Genomic DNA, 21,797 nt, shown 5'->3' on the forward strand with positions numbered 1-21,797 from the left:
TACTTCAGGCAGTCAGAAGATGTTATGCAGATCTGTTTGCAGGCAGGATGACACCATAAATTTCTGGAAGAGACCTTACCTTATGGCACAAAAAATGCAAAAAGAAACTAGCAAAATAAATAAAACACTGCAGAAAAAGGTCGAAACCAAAAAACCCTGTAAGAACTGCAAAGATATTTTGAATCTTACAACTCTAATTAACTATTCAAAGAGAGGCAATGTTGTTGGTAAAAGTAGTCAGATCTTAAATGGTTAGACAATCAGAAAACTGGTTTATTACAGAGTTTGGTAACAGAGAATTTTTCATGAGAGAGAACTGATCTTTAAACAGTATTTTGGGATATTTTGAAGCATGGAAATCATTTTGGAAGGGCATTAGAAAGTGATTTCATCATCTTGCCTCATGAAATTCAGCTGTGTAGTTTTATTATACATTGTAGGGCTTCATTTTAGGAAGGAAAATTGGTAAATCTGGACAAATGGAAAACCTATATTCATTTTGAAAAGTGAGTTTTGAGGGATGAATCAGTAAATGTTTGTGATTCACCTCCTCATATAATAAGAACATTCTTTTCTGGAGGAAAATATAGCTTCTACCCAATAAACTTTCCTAATTTCCTAAAAGAGCATTGTTTTCTGCAAGGACGATACAAGAATTATAAAGATGGATTCCTTGAGCTTATCACTGCTCCTTTTTCAATTAGGGTAAATATTAGCTAATTCCTGATTACCTGAAATGATTACAAGGGTATGAGAAAAAGGGTTACTGCTTTCATTTAAAGTCTGATCTTGCCATTTTGATGTTCTAAGGAAGAAGCTCCAAGCAATCTTTATCCATTTATAACTGCGACCTTCCATGCCATATTCTAGCTCATATTTCACAGGTATTCATATTCACAGGTATATACTCATATTCCAGTGTTTCATAACACTGGAAAACATGCACAGAAAAAAATTATGCAGTATGCAGTGTAACTTTATAATCTATAATTCTGGCAGACAGAATTACCTGCAGGTCCTCTCTTTCCAGCTACCTGCATGAAGAGCCAACATTATATTCATAATCATTGAATCCAGTCTTTTCCTTATCACAAGAAAGACTTCTCAGTTTAAAGAGAACCACTTTTTTTCCCTGAGTTTCTGTGAAACAGCACGAAGAGACCTATGCACAGGTATTCTATAAAAGGTTCATGAAGGATAAGGCATCTTGGGACTGGAGGAAGTGTTATCACTTTTACACTTTTACAGGCTGATGTTTCTGTATTTGAAATTACCCAGGATAAGGGGTTTTGCGCCCCCCCCCCCCTGCTGGAAGGAAGGGATTTCACTAGATAGCTACATAAGTAATCTGGCTATGTTTGAACTTGTAAACCTGTTATATAGGTACATAATCTAGTCCTGCAATTATTATTTGCTGGCATTTTCTATACCCGATGTTCTGAATATATTTCAGCCGTAAGAACCCAATTAAGTCCATGGACAAATTTTTGTCTGCTGCTGGATATCCTGTCCTCTTTTTCACAGAAGCTTTGCTGTTACTACAAGGAATGAAAGACACATATTATATTATGCAGTCATAGAACAAAATGTTTAGAGATTTAAGCTATTTATAGCCTTGAAACAGGGAGGGGTTGTATAAATTTTTTTCCCTGAAGCAATGTCCCTGTAAGTATGAATTTTTCTTTCTTTCTAAAGAATATAATTGCACTCTTCCTAGCACTATTGCACCAATGAACTGCAGTGCTCAGATGGAGGAATTGTTTCTCAAGGATGGCCTGTTCTTTCTGAATACATCTGGAACTGCTCAAGACTTGAGTAGGTACAAGGTGTGACAACGATTTTGTGGTCTGAACATGTTCACTTGAAACTGGGCTAAAACTCCTGAAATCACTTCAGAAGACAGCAGTTAATGGATGATTACACCTAGCTGGCACCCAGCCTCTTCAGGTTTTGTGCAATGCAAATTGATAATCTGCGGTTTTTCCAGCAGCAGGGAACTTCATGTAATGAGATTTGTTATGAACCGTAAAATGGCAGGAACCTTAAGCATTTTGATGCTTATAATCCATGTCTCCTTGGCTTTGCTACTGTAAGTGCACAGCATAAGTAAGTTAAAGCTAGCTTGGATTCCTTACTCAGGCCTGGAAATATTTATACTGCATATAATGGAGAGGTAGCCTGTAACTGTAGTACCTCAAAATATTCAGAATTTACATATTCTCCTTTCTTTGGATATTATTTTTTAGCTTGGTCACATGAATCTATGACTAGTTTTAGGAGAACAGCACAGTTTAGTTTTGCCCTGTGACAATAAAAATATACGTTACTGTCTCATATTCATCATAACATAATCCTCTAGTCTATTCTCACTGGTATAGCTCTGGCCAGATAATTCTCAAGAGAAAGGATAAGGCCATAACCATCATATCATCAGAAGGAGATTGCAGATGAGCCTCCAGCGACTCACAGAATCACAGAATGGTTGAGGTTGGAAGGGATCTTCGGAGATCATCTAGTCCAAACCCGCTGCTCAAGCAGGGTCCGGGATTGTGTCCAGACAGCTTTTGAATATCTCCAAGGAAGGAGACTCCACAACCTCTTTGGGCAGCCTGTTCCAGTGCTCTGTTACCCTTACAGTAAGTTTTTCATCGTGTTCAGATGGAACTTCCCGTGTTTCAGCTTGTGCCTGTTGCCTCTTGTCCTATTGCTGGGCACCACTGAAAACTCATGGCACAGGAGCTGATATAGACCTAGCTAGGTCCAATACTATATGGCCACTTTCCAGTTGTCCCATCCATGGCTACCAGGCTTCCTGCCGGCTCCTCTCAACTTCTGCAGTGTGCCCAAGGCTGAGCAACAAACCACGTACTCGCCCTGTTTCCCCACTTCCCAGGGGGCGTTGGACTTGCATGGGGTGGAGACCACAGGCCATGGCACCCTCTCTTTGCATGAGGCCAGCAAGCCTGATGAGGGGTGTTGAACACCACCTCTGCATTTCACTGCACAGAGAGAAGCTGAAGTCCCCTGGCTGCCTTCTTTGAGATGGTCTGACTTTTCTGCCACACCATCTACCTACAAAGCACATTGATGACAGTATTATTAGTGTCACTTTTATGTAGGATGCGCATAATACCCAAGAGATATTAGCTTGTTTTCAAACAGAAACAAAGACACAAACTGTACTACTACAGATCATACCATTTATGTGATAGAAGCACCCCAAGCATGTGCTGAAATGAAATCAAATGGAAGAGTGTAGCTGCTTAACAGTATGTAAGAAAAGCACAGAGTAATTAGAGTTTACATTCTGAGGCTGGAAATTGGCTTGGAGATGGATAAAACAAAATTGTGCTGTATTTCTGTTAATTCCAGTCAGGATGATTTCTTCTGCCTTTCCACAGTCTATTTTAAAAGCTACCTTTATTTTCGCTATTCTACTAGTTTTATTCAAATCTAAATCTGTTGACTTTAGCAGAGTTCTGATATTTGTCTCATTTCCTCAATATATTTTCCAGTCTTATGCATGATTTCTCTCTGTTGGAAAAACTCAAGTAAGAAAAGCCCTCCAAGGTCTATTAAATGCAAACTGAAGCTCAGCACCTGCTAGTTGCTGGAGCCTGAAGATGTATTACTATGTGCTGACCCTGTTTTAATACCCTTTCACATGCATCTGATATTATCTTGTTGTCAGATGTGGTACTAGGCTGGGTGGACTTATTTATTTGACATGGTACATCATTTATTATATTCTTCCGATTTCTATTTCATCGTGAAATTACTTGGATTTTCTCTCGGGGGAGGGGGGTAATTTACTGAGCTAATTTTAGAATTAAAAAGTACTAACACAAATTACAAAACCCACCATAATTTTCTAGTGAGAGACCAGTGACTGAAACAGAGAAAAACAAACTCTTTCCTCCTTAGCCTGCAATGACATATGACTAAACACAAAAAAAGAGAAATCGTCAGTCCTTTTTGCAACATGTGACAAGACAGTTCCTACTGGATTTATAGCAGCACTACTCCTTTGATGGGTCAGAAGTCATGGAGGCATCCTAGGGAAGATTTTTTGTTTCTAGAGAGAGAATGGTTAAGGTCACTGGGAAAACAAAGAAGAAAGCTTGTATTCATCCTGCTGCTTCTAGAGCTTTGGATTAACATTTAGGGCTTTAATTTGAGTAGTGTCAAATACCATACTGCTCAGAAGCAGAAGTACAAATATTTGAACTTAGAATTAATGCTTCTATTCTTTTACCAAAGCATATGCGCTTGTACATTTTCAAATATAGAATCACATGTGAGATAAACCTGGCAGCTTAGGATGATAAAAGATAGGAAGCTCTCATTTTTAGGGTGTCTTCTCTGTAACCTGCAAGCCGGGAAATCTTGGCTCAGTTAGGGGCTAGGGTCCCCACATCTCATTTCTCAGTAATCTACTTGACACATTTCCTCCTCTTTTTGTTTGGTAGCTTGGCAGTCCAAGGACTCGCTTGGGATGAGCATGATCAGTATTCAGACTTGGAACCCAGAGCTCCCATTTCCGAGGTGCTTCTGGCCATTCTCCTAGTTTTACTTTTGCTTCTATTCTGCTTTGCTTAAATATTTAGCATCATAAGACCAGCAATAACAGCTTTCACATAGGCTGCAGGGGAGTCAGTCTCTGCCACCTCTCAATATTTTATGAGTGTGATGGGAAGCATCCTCAGATGAGAAGAATTGAGAGAACCTCTGTTTAGAGGACTCTCTAGTCCAGTGGTTAGGGCTGGAGGGTAGCAGACAGCTGGGGAGGATATGGGTGGAGATGAACTTTTGATCTGGCTGCTTATGGCTCTTCTTGCAGTTCTACTGCAGTTAACAGGAAAAGACTTTTGACATCCCAGATAGGTGTTCTAGGTATGGTATTTAATCAGAAAATTAATTGGGTCACCGATATCTTCATCAAAGCATGGTTTGTTTGGCATTAGCTGCATTTCCAGTAACCAAGTCAGACAGGTCTCAAAGGATGGACAAGGACCACAGCTTTGTGGTACTAGGTACACAGCAGTAAATGAAAGATGTGTGCTCAAGCAGTTCAGTGTTGCCAAAACATAGGTGGTTCTAGGTATACTCACTGGCAGAAATGTGGAAAGGCAGGAGGGTTTTTTTTACTTGCGCCTCCAGTGTTAAATGGAGGTTTGAAGGATGTTAATCTGGGGCTTTAGAAGTCAGTTAGGAAACTGAGTCCCCTTTGTGAAGGTAGCAGTTGGAGGCAGAGAGCTTTACCATGCAGCACAAGTCAGATTAAGCATCTAGTTACTTGGACTGTGTGCATGCCTCTTCCACATAATGCAAAGTCCATAATATCTTCTCAATTGTACCTGTTCAGTTGTGGCCACAAAATGATAAAGAATAGGTGCCTGACAGCCTGCTAGTCCTTTAGCAATTTTTCTAAGCCTACAAGGCAAATTTGGCCAGTGGAGTGGAAGAGTGGCTACACCCATGTAAACGATCTGATTCAGAGTTTCTTTCCTCTGACTAAATGAAATGTGCATAGGAGAGACTCAGCAACCCGCAGTCTGGAGAGCACAAGATTCACAAGCAGCAGCCGACTGTAGAAATACAATGGTCTGGTGAGGAAGTTTTTTTTTCTTTTTTGTCTTCCAAGCTGTAAAAAAATCTTTCTCAAAACATGAAGTTTGTTCACCCTTTCTCAGCTGGCAATGCTGGGACTCCTCATGTCCAAAGATGCCGTAAGTGATGGGCTCTCTTATTGCTTCAACTGCTTTGGCCTTTCCCAAATGTAACAGATTTTTCTGGGTACACAGCACAGCTGGGTTTCCCGGGGAACATGGTACAACACCCTGCCAGCTGCCCCCCTCATCCTGGGTCGAGGATGAGGTTACTGTTGCTCTTCTGCACAACAATGGGCTGAGCCGTATTTCACTGTCAGCGCAGTGACAGATGTTGGCACTCGGAGAGTCTTAGATGTATGTAACTTGGCTGGCAATCAATGGCAAAGGTCATGAGCTGTCGTTTTACATCTTAAAGCTCAATGAAAGGGTTTTGTGCCATTTTAGTCTCTGTGTATTATGTTTCATCAAAGAGAGGGTGGTGGAGGAGGGAAAGAGATTTTTATCTAGAGTTAGGTGATGCTAAATGTTCTGAATAATTAGTTAAAATTCTGTGTGTCAAGAAGAGGATCATGTTTTCTGATAAGATGGCTCTGATTTCCTCTGCTTCCCTGCCCTCCAGTACATACAAGCATGTGCACAAACGCCAACACATTTTGAATGGTTTCGGGGCTTATTAAAAATGCCGGGCCAGTAGCTCTAGAAAAGGACATTCTTTCTCCATGGAACAGTGAACCTGTATTCTGAACATTTTTGGAAGTCTCAACAAAGTAGCCAAAGTAGGTGAAAAGTCACTTTGCATGGCTGTTCCTTTTATTTTCAGCATGGTCCTTTTAAAATCTGACTAAGCACACACTGCCTGGACAGTGGTCCAGAGCTTGCACCACAAAGCCTACTGCTCCAGCTCAGTTTACTTTCAAAACTTCTATTGAATTTCCAAATAGGTGTGCAAATCTTACCAGGAACTAGTGATACACACAATGTACTAATGGCCACATTTAAAGGAGCCTTGACCAAGTCCGAGCCATGTTGGAAAAACAGTGTGAGAAGGTGATTATGGCCTTCCCAAGGGTCTGACACCTTCCAAGGCTGCAGGAGAAGCCTCAGGAAGAAGACCACTGCCTTCTTTACCTCTGTCTGCCCAAAGCCAAATCCACTCTCATCTCAGGTGTTAGCTTCTCCTAGTGGAAAGAAATGATCTTGCTCAGCAAATTGGCATTATAAATATTTTTATTCACATCCTCTCACTTCCCTGGCTGCTCTCACATCAGTGTCATTAAGCTAGGTTTTCTGGTAGTTTATCAGGAAGAATGGCTGTAAGCTCTAGGAAGCAAACATATGACAGAGGTGGAAACACGAGGGAAATCACAGGAAAACTATTAAGATGGAGAAAGTTTTAAAGACAGTGCCATCACTTCAGAGCTGTATCAAACTTGGAAGAACACAGCTTGGCTGTTTTAGTTCATACTGAATTACAGCCCAGCAAGTCTGGTGTCAGTAGAAGCTAACAAGTATATCTAGGGACAAACTTGTCTTAGCTCTTTCCAAACAGATATCTTCCACAGCTACATAGCAGGTTTGTTTTGCAGTGCCCCACTCCCTGCCGACGGAAATAGGGGGAGCATCAGTCTGAAGCTATGGATCGCATAGGAGCTGTTGTATGGGCTGCTAATAGGTACAAGCAGAAAGGCTGTATACCCCTTCCCCACAGCTGATACTGCTGATGGCTCCCTGTAAGCCCAGCTCCATCTGTCATGGGGCTACAGAGCCTCTTGTGTGGTTGCATTGCAGTTTACTGCTCACATATCCACTCTGGCATGGTTGCATTGCTTTTGGGCCTGATTAGTCTATAGAGAAAGCTGGGATGAGAAGCCTTGCCTCTGCTTTGTGCTGCCCTCAGGCTGCCCCAGCACTCTGAGGGAGCCTCCCAGCCTTGGTGAATGAGCCCTCCTTGCAAACAGCACTGCCCTGCTCTTGCTGTTTGGTGGTTTGGCTGCTCCAGCGGTGGACCAAAGGCACTGCTGGGGCAGGAGCGCCAGCCACACTACAGCTTGTCCTGTTACGCTGTGAGAGGTGAGACTGCCACACTCAACTAAAAACTGGTTAATAAGGGAAAAAGTGAAAGCAGTCATCCAAATTGCCTGTCCATGTTTGTTTTTCCAGTGCGATTAGTCTATGAATACAAATACGTGAATGTTAGGCATGACATTGTTATTCAGTCCTTGCCCTCTTTCGAGCTCCTGCTTGTCTGTGAATCACTGAGCTAATAGATGGAGAACCATATATGCTGAGCAAATTCAGTGCCTGGTGGATGTGGCCTGGTATGTAAGGCCCCAAGTCAGGGCAAGACTCCGTTGAGTTCGTGAAAAAGATTGTGAAATCTTGGGTAAGCCAAGGCTTACTTACGGCACTTCTCTGTAAGCAGTTCTTGTAAGTGATGCTAAATAGATATAATGTGAACCTTTGCTTTTTCCTGACGGGAATTTTACACTTTGTATTGATGTACCCTTGAGGAAGTAAATATTGTTTTGAAAATATCTATACGTACACAATTAGAGCTGCTATGGGAGCAGAGAGAGGAAGCAAAGGTAAATGCACGATTTTCCCTCCCCCAGCTACAGTGCAATGAGTCAATGTGACCAAACAAAGCTAGCGCTTACAGACTTACCCGAGGATAGTGTAAAATAAAAAGAAAGATAATACTTTTGAAACCAGGGCCATAATTACTATTTATTTCAACAGCACTTTGCCTTATTATGGTGCACAGCATTTGTTACCTAGGCAACAGGTTTCTGGAGAGGCCCTGCTCAAATTAAAGTAAATCAGGCAAGATCTATAGTCAATATCAATATTATATTTTAAAAACAAAAGACTAGAGAGTCAGCAATTTCACCCAAGTGTTGTATTTTTTATTGTTGCAGTAGGCAAATACAAGAATCCATGACAGTTTGCATTCAAGTAATACTTTTTTCTGCTGTGCCTGACTGATCTCCTTTGTATGCATTTGTGAATAGAGTGGATTTTGCAGAATTCTGCTCTTCCCTGAGTAAAGTAATCATGGGCATGGATGAATGACATGCAGATACCCTGCTGCGGTAGGAGCTGTGTGGTGGAAGGAATATCATTGACGTATAACCTGCAATTTAAGTTTCCAGCTCTTGCTCAAGCCCAGCCGCCATGTTGTTCATACACAAATTATGTGCTTTGCTGCAGACTCAGGTGGATTTTCAGTGTACACTTGAGGAAGAAAGCTCGAGTATGTTCACTGTCTTAATCCTTGTGCACTCTTGGGTGATCTGAACAGATGGACGCAAGGGAGGTCATGCTACCTGCATCAGTCTACAACCAGAGCTTATTCTTGTGTTGCCCTAAGCATGGGTGCTTTGAGTGAAAATAATAGGCAGTGATATGTATGGAAAACATCCATCCATGGATGGATAGCATGACATGAGGCTCAATGCCCTTATGCTTGTTTGCAAGTCTGTCTTAATCTCACAGCATAAGCAGAGGCCAAAGAGTAGCTTAGAAAGTCAAAATAATGTGAGGTTTGATATTCTTCTTTGTTAACAAAAATAAATTAAAGGATTGAACATTCACAACTGGGATATAGGGAGTACTATACTGATATGCTTTCAAACATAGCTTTGGGGGAACATAGCATTGTATTTTAGGAGTTTCTATTACTTGGAGAAACACTGGAAATGTAAATCTGAGGTATAACATTTTTAGGAAAGGTGTCTGAGTCTAACAAATCTCTTAAGGAGAGAATGGACAGAGCTAACCTTTATTAACTACAAAAATATTGCTCCCTTTATAAACTTTGGTTTAAAGTACAGCTAACCAAACACTAGACAGTTTAGAAACAAACCATTAATAATTCTAATCTCATTTTTGCACCTTTTCTCATATTTCATTTTTGCTTGTATAGTATAGTATAGACCTCCAGCAAAAATGTCCAGCTAGGAGGTTTGAATGGGCCTATGCAAAGTAATATCAAGTTTGTAATGAACAATTATGTAGGAAGGCTCAAATATTCCTCTGTTTGTTAGGCAGCTCTGTAACTGTAATCCTTTAATGGGGGATTTTTCCTGCAGATTTTCGACCTGTCGTATAGATTTAACCAGCTATTACAGGATTTTCTCTTTGGATTGGGCTTCTACTCTTGGCTAGCCACTGTCTCGGTTATCTAACCCTTCTTTAATGTACCTCAGTCAGCCTTTTTTCAACCCAGAGCTACTGAAACATTAGGACTCTCGTAGCAATTACAGACAGACGCCACGGCTGCATCGCAGCATGTCTGTATGTTCCCTTCACCTTTCCCTTGCACTGCTTCACAGTGCGCAGCACTTAGGCAGGGAGCCAGTCAGGAAGGTTGAGCTAACTCGGTATATTTGCTTTATTCTTGCGGCACTTGAGACAGTCACCCCACCTTCTGGTAATACTATTCAAGGCTGTGTTGTTTCCTCCTATCACACCCCTCACAACTCTCAGAGGTTGCTGAAAAATCACTGAGAGAAAAGAAAGGTCCTGAATATTAGAGCCATTGGACAGCAAATATTTTTCTGGAAAAGCTTCATTAAGATGCTGCAATATAAGCTTACGGTAGTGCTCACTTTCTGAGAGCCTTTAAAAGTTCACAGCTGCCAATAAATCCCACAACGGTAAACAACTACAGGAGCCTGATGTTCAAGGAACAAGGTCATTTTAACAGTGTCCTTAAAGTACTTTTAACTTGCTCTGCTCTGCTCTTTTGGGTTTTCAAAGATGAGTTTTGGGAAGCTGCTTCTGTTTGTCTGTGCTGTAAATTTTGGATACCTTTCTTGTTAATATGCACCTTGTCTGTTGACTGAATGTTTACTAATAACACTAGCGGTCAAATGTAGGAAAGACTGATCTATCTTAATATAGATTGAGAAAGAGGTATGCATGATGAATCATTTGCTTATTGGCAAAAGAAAGAGGTTTTTCTCAGCTTTAGCAAAAATAGCCATTTACTAGTTGCTATGTTTCCCCTGAATCCTTCCTGATTTCGTACTTTACAGAGTCCTAGGGAGGTGTGGCACTTTGGAGGTAACAGGTTTTGGATGAAGTGTTATCACTGGCATCCGTGACTGCTAATGGTTAGCAAAGCTCCCTTGGTTCTTTTCTTCCGAGAATGTCCTGGCCATACCCCAATTTCATAACACTCAGAGTCCCCACTTCAATTTTAATAAGCCATTGAACCGTGTACTCCACCAGACTGTTGTTTTTGGAGCTGCTCACAAAATTATTTTTCTTAATGAAAATCCTGACTTTTGATGAAAACTGAAACTCATGTTTTCACTTGAAAATGGATTTGTTTTGATACCTCAAGTGTCTCATGAGAGCAGTAGTCTACATGCTTCATACTCCAAAATCCTCAGTTGCGTGGGCTTCTTAAACAAACTGCTCCTCCCTTGGTGTTCTTCCCTTTTACTGAATTGCTATATGAGTTCCTGGCTGTAGGACTCATTATGTGGTGTTTAGTCCAGCTAGAAAGCCTGGGCAACAGAGGAGACTGGAGACATTCAGTAGACAGCTACAGCTTTCATGAGCTGTACACACAGGGACATTACTGAAGCGTGTTGGGGTTTTAGGAAAAAAACAAAGATAATTTAGATTTCTGGTAATCTGCTTTCTGAAATTTTGAAAGGTGAAATTTTACCTAGTAAATGCCTATGCCTCACAAAACAATAATGTAGCTGAAAATCTATCAGAAAACAATGTGACAGAAAAAGCTTTGTATAGCATTAACCTGTTTCCTCTTTCATGGAATAGTGATAATTCTGTTAGAGAGCTTGTCTGAGCTGCTCCATACATTATATTACATTATATAATACGTATTACATAATACATTAATAAGTCTTGTGCTTGAAGAAATTATAAATGGCTACACTTGAGATAAACATATGTAGTGTTAAACACAATGGAAATGGGCAAACATGAATTGACCACCTGTCCTTGTGTGTTCAGACTGTTCCGTAATGTAACAAACCTTTAGAATAATCACTTTACTGCTTGAAAATACTGAGCATTTTACATTAGCCATAATTGCTTTTAAAGAATTTCAGACTAATTTTCAAGGTCTTAGGACCAGAGAGTATTGATTTTTTTTTTTTTTTTACTTCCCTGGGTACTCTTTCGTTGGTTGTATTTAGCAAGGCTCAGCATGACTGCCTCTTGAACGTCACCTCTTTCCTGTCTCTGTTCTCATTCTTGCTTTATGTTCCTAGCAACTCTTTTTTAATAAATGCGTTGCCTGTGTAAATTCATAACCTGGAATATTGTTTTGGCTGCGCTATGATAGAAGCAGGTTCTGACGTTATGTTTTCAGATACCTTCCTCTCCCAGTTTCAGCCTTCTCATGGGATTTCTCATGCTGCTGTTTGTACAAGTGGGACTTTCTCACGCTTTTGTGCATTTTATCATGGGGCTCTGATTTGCATGAGTTCATCTCTGAGTAGGCTTTTCTTCATCTTTTTGTGGGATTGGACAACCCCAGCTAAGTTTTATGATGCAAAGAAGAACAAATTGAGGAGCAGAAGAGTTTCCTTCTATCCACACTGTGGATTTAAAATGCATTAGGTTATGGTATGCTCAGTTCCAGCTTAGTTCTCTTTGTGAGAATCAAAGATTTTCCACCTATAATAAAATAATTTTCTAGGCCTCATGGCTTTGTCTAAAATGCTTTATGTACCTATGATATCTGAATAACCCATGTTTTATATGTCAGCTGAATTTGTTTGTGAGATATTCTCATTTTTTAATTTCTTTGGGTTCACTTCTCTCTACCCCCCTTCCTCTCTTTAACCACAAAACAGCAAAATAGGAGTTCCTTGGTTACATTTGGCAGCCAAGTGTAAATTTTTCCAAGTTTCAGGTCACTTAAGGACGTATTTACTATTTTAAAAGTAACAAGCACTGAGGAATAGTAGATTGACAGAAAGTCAATGAGATTTAGGTATATTTGTTGATTTTATCCTAAAAACAAATCACTATGTCTTCCAAGATACCTTATGTCTTTTGTCTCTCTCTTCTCCTGCTCCTGTGAGATTGATAGCATGGATGAGATTCACTGAGTGACTCCTTTGATGTCAATGGGATGAAAGCCACGGCTGAATTGAACTGTGTGCTTTCAAGATGACTTGGAATATAATTTTTGGATTGCTTTAATAAAGATACTGTAGCAAATCTGCAGCTGCCAGAATTTTTTTAATAAAACAATTGTCTTTTTCATAGTGGTACTATGTAATTATAGTGTTTGCAGTAAAATAACCCTGTCATGCCTTAAGGATATTTCTGGAGGCTGCTTTTCTGCAATATGCCTTTTGATTGTTATCCTGATAGGTAAACTTATTAGTTTACTTGTCATGCAGTCAGTCTGGCTTTGTTATGTATGACTACCTCATATAAGATCTACCTTTGATTTGAAGAACTAGGTTTGGCTGACTGAAGACAGGAGAAATGGCAGTTCTGCTCTAAAATATGACTGTGCAAACTGCAGTGTTAGCTTCCATGTTTGCTAACCCTTTATGAGTTGATCAAATCTCAACAATTTATAAGTACAGAGATGCTACTTTTTAAATACCCGGATGTGTTTCATCTGCATGGACAAGTCAAGTTTGCTTTCTACCAATTCATATCTGCTATACGGATTCTGCATTTGTAACCTGTCTAATAATTCTGCAGCTGTTGCACTACCCAGAACAGATCCAGTCGGGTGTCTCATACCTGTAACGGTTCTGCAGTGCCGTGGGGAGTGTAAAGTAATAAATGCATATTATGGTTAGAAAATAAGCAGGTATCCATCTAAATACTAAATGGGACATGATATCTTCTGAATAAAAAACATAGTTTCTGTACAGACACAGTTCAGAAAACAAATGAACTTTAGGGTGGTTTTTATTTATTAGTCTGTTCTGTCCAACACAGAAGTGAATGTTGCTTTTTGCTTACCAGAGGAAAAGGATTGCAGTGACTGTCAAACCTCTAAGTACTTTACAAGTGTATGTCATCTTCTGCAAACGATTATCTAAAGCTTCTTGAAGACTAAAATTAATCAATTTATGTTTAATTGAACTGTGTTTTAAAAATCACAACATGAATCTTTACTCCTAAGGCAGATTTAAAAATGACCAGAAAATATAACTACTGAGACAGTGATTGAATAGTATTTATCTTTTTAATCACTTGCTGGTTATGCTCTAGGCTTAGCATCTACAACTGAATATTCAACAAATAAAATATCAGCAAGGTTTTCTTACTAGGCCCCTGCTTAATGCCTGAAGTGTAAATTAATTGTTTTCCACTGCTAGTAATCCATTTAATATTCTCTACTTAGTATGCTAAATCTGTGATAGAAATGTATCCCTGCACAAGCAAGTGTCTTTGACTTCTGTACAGTATTAAATAACTAATGTTGTGACAATCTTTCAAAAATGTCATCATTCCTGCTCGTCAAACAGATCTTCACCACTTCTACAAACTGGCCGATAGCATTGCCACTTGTTAGCTCAGATTAAAGCGGCTCTGAAAATATAACTTCATTTACAGATCAGAAGAGAATTTAAAATTCTGTCAAGGTGGTTTTATAAATCATTAAACAAATTGTCTGGCTGTGTAAGATGCACTCAGAAAAATCAGCAGAGTTGCAGTGCTGCTGAGAAGAGGGCCCTTTGCGCTTTCCATCCCAAAAGCCCCTCCGCAGTCTCCGCGGTGACTGACAGGATGCTGACAAGCTGCTCCCCAGCAAGTACTTTTTCCAGTTAGATAAATATGTAGGCATCCACACATTCTGCCTATTCCTATTTATTAAAATAATAATAATCTGAAAAGACTTTCTACACATATTGTTGTACGACGGTAAAATGGGATAACTGCCAGCAGCTCTGATTTATAATCAGATTCCAGATGTAATAGATTGTGCAGCAGATTATCACTAACTGAGTTCCATTTAAGCTTGGGTGACAGACTATTTTTTTCCATTTATATGTTGATTTTTTTTTATACAAACAACAAAAAGAGGAATATAGGATGAAATAAGGAGTGGATGTGGAACTGAAGTTTCTTTTATCACCAGCTAACTAATCTTTCCACTTTATAACCTATGCCTCACCTCCACTGGTTTTGAAGACGGACTTTTTATAGAACTGTTATGCTTGCCTGGTATTTTGACTGTTTGAATGTATTCATTTTTAATAAAGGTATTATTGCGTATTTTTCCAGATAGTACCTTGCTTGGAGCTGTGACAGCATCCTTTTAGAAAAGTCTTTTTTAACTGTACTTAAATAAAGTAAAAATACAAAGAAAGGGCATGGAAGCTATTTGTTAGAAGATTCAAGACAAGAAGATTTAGGATGCAAGAGGTGCCATTTCTTTTTTTGTGTTGACTTTAATAATTTACATAAACTACCTGCCTTAGTTTATCCAACTGTTAAATAGTTATAAAAGCACGTATCTTCCCCCAAGGGTTATGGGCAGCATTCATTAATATTTAATAAATGCTTTCAGATGTTTTTGTAAACTCATCTTATTTGTAGTGGGTGACACTAATGAGACCTATTGATAAAAGGTGTCTTATGAAAACAAGGTATTATTATAATATTGTTTATTTTCCAACACAAATATTTTGAGAGCATAACAATCATTGCACTCTTACAATGAGAAATATATCATCATTTTTAATGAAAGCATCGTTTCTAATTAAAACAGCATTAATTCTACAGCAATAATATTAACTTTTATCTCTGACAAGCTGATCAAAATTCTGACACTGATAGTCAGAGACTTTGTAATTAAATGCTTTATGACACATTCCAGCTCTGACTCTGATTTTTTTCCATCTCAACACACAGCACTGCCAGCAGCTTTCCACAATAATTTAATAATTTCTGAGAGAGCAGCCATTCATTTATAAGCCCCCCCCCCCCAACGATATCAGCCTTTCCTAACAGCAAGGATCGGATTTTCTTCTTTCTTCAGCATCAGTTAAGAGAATGACTGTATATTTCCCATGACTCCTGAAATGGGCCAAATGCACCCGTATGAGTTAGCTGTTGACCAGAAGTTTTTGGCCTGACCGGGAGAGGCCCTGTTCTCACCTGCTGTGGTATGTCTATAGAGTTGCCTGAGACCTGGAGAGCAGGGGCACCAGGCAGCAGTGTGCCGCCACTGCAGACCTCTGTGCGGGGTGCAGAGTGACAGAGGTGCTCTGCTACACAAAACTTCTTCTGAAGGTAATAGAAAAGCAAGTTGCATTACCAATATACATACAGAAACAGGAGCTAGAATTTGTCATCTTCTGAATCAATGAGACTGAAGACATATACTACATTACTGAATTTTTTCCAAAGAAATACCTGCATTTTGAAAGTTGGGATCTGGCCCAGAGAGGTCTCAGTGTTTTTTTCGAGGGTAGTGGTTGCTCTCAACTTTTACTCAAATAAATCCCTATAGGTAGTGCCTGGTGCCTTATGGAAGATGCACACTTCTCCAAAGCTGGGCATGAGATATGGTCTGCATACACTCAGACAGAGTTTAAACCTACTCCAGCTAAAGTCAGTGGAATTACAGTACCCAGGATTTAAGAAATACATAAACATTGCCTTCCAAGTCTTTTGTCTTTGCATTCGGTCCCGGGAATATGTGTTTGCTTTGTTTATACAATGTTCCCTGAAGAAGTGCCTTCTGGAGAGAGGGAACGATACAAGGCTTTCCTCTTTATTCTACACATTTTTTAAAGCCAGTTCTAAAACTGGCTGGAATATAGAACTCCTGCTCTGCAGGAATTCCCACATTTTTAATTAACTGAACATGGCAAAACATTTGAAAATGTATGTTACGTGAAGCAGAAAAGCTGGAATGATAACAGTCAAAATGAATTGTTTCAACATTGCAGGAATTAATTTGTGGGTAGCTCGTTAATTTACAATTCCAATGAAATTAAAAAGTCCCTGCAGAATATTTTCATTTGTCTAAACCCCTGTTTCTGTCAGAAAAAATGCAATAGTTACTGGAATACTGAATTCTGTTGCCGATCTTGAGGCTATTTGGCTTTGAACTCCATTCTTAAAAAAATATTTTTCTAGAAAGCTCTTTTGGGTGTAGGTAATGCACAGAGAACAATTCAGAAAGTAAAAGTTCAGCATTGCGAGGTGCATTGCATTGTCCTGTGGCGGAGCCTTTCTCCCTCTGGCAAGGTGCCTTAGAAAGACATCCTTCAAACATCAGCACCTAGATTAGGCCTGTGCTCCAAGACCTCTCTTTATACATAAATAAAATGTTTCGTTATGGATTCATCTCAACTCCGTATCATCAATTTCTGCAGTAGGAACGAGATGATCAGCAAGGTAACAGATGGTATTGTTTGGCAGAAAGAACATCTTGATTGCTGAGTGATGTTCTCTTCATTAATTACTTGGAAAAAAAATCTTTGGCTCTTTAAGAAGGCAAATAGGCCTTGATTTAGAGGGTTACTGTACAGCCAGGAGGTAAACATGTCTTAGAGATAAAGGAAAAAATTTAAACATAAGTGCTTAACAAATCTCTAGTGGAAGCAAGATTGTAAAAGGTTACCTGATTTGTCTGTCTCCTGTTATGAATGAAATGAAGACTAAATTTGCCAAGCATCCATATGTAGAGCACTCCTAAAGAACTGTAGCCCTGGCTGGACAAATGCTTAGCGCATTTCTAACTTAATGTAAAAAGTTTGTTTCCCATTAACCTGAATTACCTTTCAAGAATTCTGAAGGCAATAACATTGATGTTGCTGTTTTATGAAAAATACTGCAGGCCCTAAGGCTACTTTCAGCACTGCTGACCCTATGAAATTTAAAGATGTGGTCTAGAAACACCTTGGTTCTGGAGAGATCCAAGACTATGACTCTCTACTGCTATAACTGGAAGAAGGCAACTTGATCTACAAACTTACGAATTGTACAACATTAAAGATCAAACAGCTGTCTCTTCTCTATTCAGCTGTGACTGGACTTTGTCATCATCAGAAAAAAGCTAACAAAAATGACGCAGCTAATAAGCACTCACAGAGTGGCCCTTCTTTTCTTTCAAAATTTCTCTTGTTCTTGTCTGTAAAGTACGTGAGGCTTTTCTTAGCTACATGGAAGGCTTTCTGGACCTTTACCTTCTAATGAAACACAGAAGCCAAATCTCCCTTTGCAAAATTCAAGAACTGAACAGAAATGTTCCTTGCAAGCTTTCAATTTTGCACACCACTTTTTTGAAGGTCCACCTACTCCATCAGCAGCAAAATAACACTGGATTGTGTATAACAGAAGTTAAAATGTGATATACAAATCCTAGAAACTATGACTACTTTGTTTACCTTTGTATTACAGCTATGGCATAAATGCAACAAAACATACTCACTTTGTCTACAGAAGTTCTATAGGATATCTGGGAGCCTTCTGAGAGTCTCAATACAAGACTTCCACCTGGAGATGAAAGTACTTTTAAGAGTACTAGAACAGTGATGCAGATCAAACAAAAGTGCCACCGAGCCACTGAACCCTGCCCTCCTGAAGAAATAGAATAAGACAGCGGAGGGTCTTGACTTGCCCACTCTGGCTGCAAAGCCTCAGCGCTCCTCTGCAAGCGTGAAGCCATTGACCTGGCAAAGCACTGTCAACCGAAAGTGACAGCCATGCCTGTCGCCTCTTATCTTCTCTGTGACTCAAGGACCAAAAGTAAAAAGCTGACTGTAAATAAGATTTGGAAAGGATGTCTTCTAAGCATCTGACAGAGCCTTTCCATTTCATTGCTATTCTCCCTTACATTCTGTAGACGTTACAAATGAGGCCTTTATGCCATTAAGAAAGAAACTTGGGGTTAACTTCTTCAAAATACTGGAGCCAAAGAATGAATGTGTCTGACAGATGTATTCATTGCTAGAAGATGGTAGATCTTTCTCTTTGGTATACTCAGAATGAAATAGAGCAGGGATAGGCAGGAAGAAATAGTCAGAAATCCTTGTTCTCCTCAAAAGTGGAAAGCCACCAAATGATATTACTTATCCTCTAATAGCTTTCCTGTTTGCAAACTGTAAGTTAATGGAGAAAGTTTTGGTGGCTGATCCAGCCAGCAAGATTAGAAACATCTTGCCAAAGGAATAAGCCTGTTCCGTTTGGGGATAAAATTTTACAGGCAAGATTTTGCTTTTATTAGACACATACTCACTTTCTGCAGCACTTGACAACTAGAATAGCACAGATGGATTTAGCTGCTTGGAGGAACATGCTTGGACTGTGCAACTTCCAGCATCGCTTAATTCTATCATGTTATGACACTGCTGGCCACACTGTTGAGCAAACATCTACTCTGCGCTCTTTTGGACAAGCATGCACACTTGGATGGGCTAAGGAGGGTTTATCCATGCCTGCTTCTGCACCCTTCAATATCTACATTTTCATGTAAGTTCTTCTGTGGTGATTATATCTTTACAGCACAACTCCCCGTTTCTGCCTACTTTAAAAGAGTTGTTACATATCTGATGATTTGGAAGATCCACTGCAGAATTTCCAAACCTTACTAGAAACTAATTATCAAAAGAGGAAACCCAGCACAGAACTACTTACTTTCACCTTTTTCCGCCAGCAAGGCCAAAACAAATTTCATCTGAAGCGTTCAGGAATAGGTTTGGATTGCAGATTGGCTTCAAAATTCATCTGCAAAAATATATAAGAAGACATTAAATGATATCTAGCTTTGTGTGAGAATACTAATGCCTGAATTCATGCACAGCTTGAAATGTGTGTACTGAGTGTACAGTGTGCACTGAATATTACAGTGCAGAGAGCTGTAGATGTATATCTGAATGCTGCAATTCAGATCAGACCTTCAGGATCAGAATCAACATTAGCTCAGTGTTTATCCTCTGTGGTACCCATTCTGCAAGTCATTTCAGGATTATCAGGCTCTTAAAGCACGCTTAGAGTCTTCACTCTGTCTTTGCTCCCTGAGCGGCTAATGTCCCAAGCAAACCTCTTATAAACAACGTGACTGAAAAACCTCTGAGCATGAACCTGCCCTGGAAACAATAATTTGTACTGAACTGTTTCAGAACATTGCCGAATATCTTCTATTTAGAATATGTTATACTTTGGGAAGGTGAGGAACTATGTACAATATGAGCAGAAGCTGTGGACTGCATCATGAATCAGTGTCAATGATAACTATTTGTGTTTTATACTTCACAGCAGGCCGCTTCCAAAACTATCCATTGATAGCTCACTAATCTGGATTTCTTTAGCTGAATGTTTCCTACAGTTTCTCTCAGTATGGGACTTAGGGCCATTAACATGATTCTTATCATGAGAATCAGCCTCTTCTTTTTCCCTGCACACCAAGCTCTTTTTGGTGTTGACTCGAGATCCTTCCATTCTGTAGTATTAATAGCTCCAAAGTCCAGCCAACAGGTTACCTAAATCCAGTAAATGCATACTAAATGGCAGTGTTAACAATTTAACAATTGAGTTACAAGCAGTAAGTTACTAAAGAAGACAAGTTATCTCTGTCTTTCCTTAGTTTTGTGCTTAATGGTCTCATTAGTTTTTGTAGTTGGGCATAGTAGTCAATGGCCTCAGCAATAAATCTGGCAAAGTGAGGTTTTAGATCATCAGGGTAGATCTGTGCTACTGGTTTGTTTTGTTATTTTCCATGTTGACCTCTGCTACCTTTATCTAGGTCACGCTCCTTTAACTTTAACTGTTCCAGAGTCTAACAGGCAATAGCTAACACTGAAATACTAAACCTCGACCACATACATGCCAAGTCAGTGGGTACTCCAGGCTCTATAAAATGGTGAATCAAGGCCTCCAAGGATTATCATAGCTTAAAATCATAAGAGTTTTAAAACAGCAACAATAAAAACATGTTTTCCTTTTTATTTGTCTCTTGAAGTTCAGGAGTTCATTGTTCAGCTTTGCCAGCAGCCGTATGAGGGCCAGAGAGTACGTTTTTTTCTTCTTAAAAAATCCCACACATATTCTTATTTAATCACCTGATCAGAGGAACAGGAAGGCTTCAGGAAGAACAGCAAAGAACATAAAAATCACAATCAAATCCCAAGACTGATAACAATGTGCCTGACAGAAAGGTTCTTCATCCCTGATTCCAGGATCCAGATACTACAGCAATAATCACATTAGTGATAAAGATCACTGCATTTTGTCTTTCATCTTTCTTAACAGGTTTCATGTCTGATTCACTGTGGTGTTTATTGAGTTCAGGGATGTTAAGCCAGTGTACAACCGGAGTAAAACGGCCGTGAATCATACCCTCTACGTGCTCTTTACTGTAGCCACTAATGCTTTATAATGTTGTCCAGAAATTCCAAAGAATGATTTACTCAAAGCATGGATTCTATTTCATTTTTATTAAACCTGGCTCTCTGCCTAAACTCTTGGCATTTTAAACAGTGAACTTAGGCTAGAATATATTGCTTTATTCTGAACATTTGTAACCTCTATTGATCTGCTCAGGTAAAAGCACAGAGTAAAAGGTCTTTATTATTGATGTGGAAAATATTACTTCTCCATTGTTTTTCAGTCCACGAGCATCCATCACTTTCCCCTTGATAAATTCCTTTAAGTCTTCTTTGTTCTGGAATTAGAAATCTCATTCATATTTATTTGGGATGATACAAGTCTTTTTCAATATAGTTGAATTAACATTGCAGCTTGCAGCACTTTCTCCCAGTCTAACTTCTGAAAACCATCATTTTGCTGGAATATGGCTGTTGTGTTCACCCACCTTTCAGAACACCGTAGTATTTTCTACAGCTTTGGGGGCTATAGGTCCCTGTAATAATGTCAGAGCCTGGTGGCAACTGGCCCCTGCGGGACCAGAATCTTTTCTGGAGAGCACGGGAGCTCCTCTGTGTACTCCAGCAAGTACATGCATATTTTCCAGGGGAAAATTAATTGGCAGTGAAGGCTGTTGCACACAGCTTTGATTTCTGCTTTTACCAGCCAGCCTGAGCTGGCTGCAGGAATAGGGAGCAGCGTGGAGGAGCCCAACGCCTGCCCCAGAAGTTGTGGGAGTAACACCATGGTTAATGATTTTTCTGTTTTGTTTTTCTGTCTGACACTTGATATCCCTTGTCGTGTGTCTGACAGTTCTAGGGGAGCAAGTAATAATCCTCATACCTAACACAA

The 21,797-nt window shown here is 39.6% G+C and overlaps 1 long non-coding RNA gene across 1 annotated transcript in view; it reads right to left on the reverse strand.

The window, feature by feature from the left end:
* Positions 1 to 21,797, reverse strand: part of LOC135327600 (uncharacterized) — a 30,173-nt gene that overhangs the window by 1,324 nt on the left and 7,052 nt on the right. Inside the window, exons 2-3 of the long non-coding RNA XR_010387948.1 lie at positions 19,218 to 19,307; positions 18,013 to 18,077 (exon numbers count right to left, since the gene is read on the reverse strand). This is a non-coding gene — a long non-coding RNA (uncharacterized LOC135327600). The remainder of the gene's footprint in view (positions 1 to 18,012; positions 18,078 to 19,217; positions 19,308 to 21,797) is intronic.

The sequence above is a fragment of the Dromaius novaehollandiae genome, chromosome 1, assembly GCF_036370855.1.
Source record: "Dromaius novaehollandiae isolate bDroNov1 chromosome 1, bDroNov1.hap1, whole genome shotgun sequence".
Lineage (NCBI taxonomy): Eukaryota > Metazoa > Chordata > Aves > Casuariiformes > Dromaiidae > Dromaius > Dromaius novaehollandiae.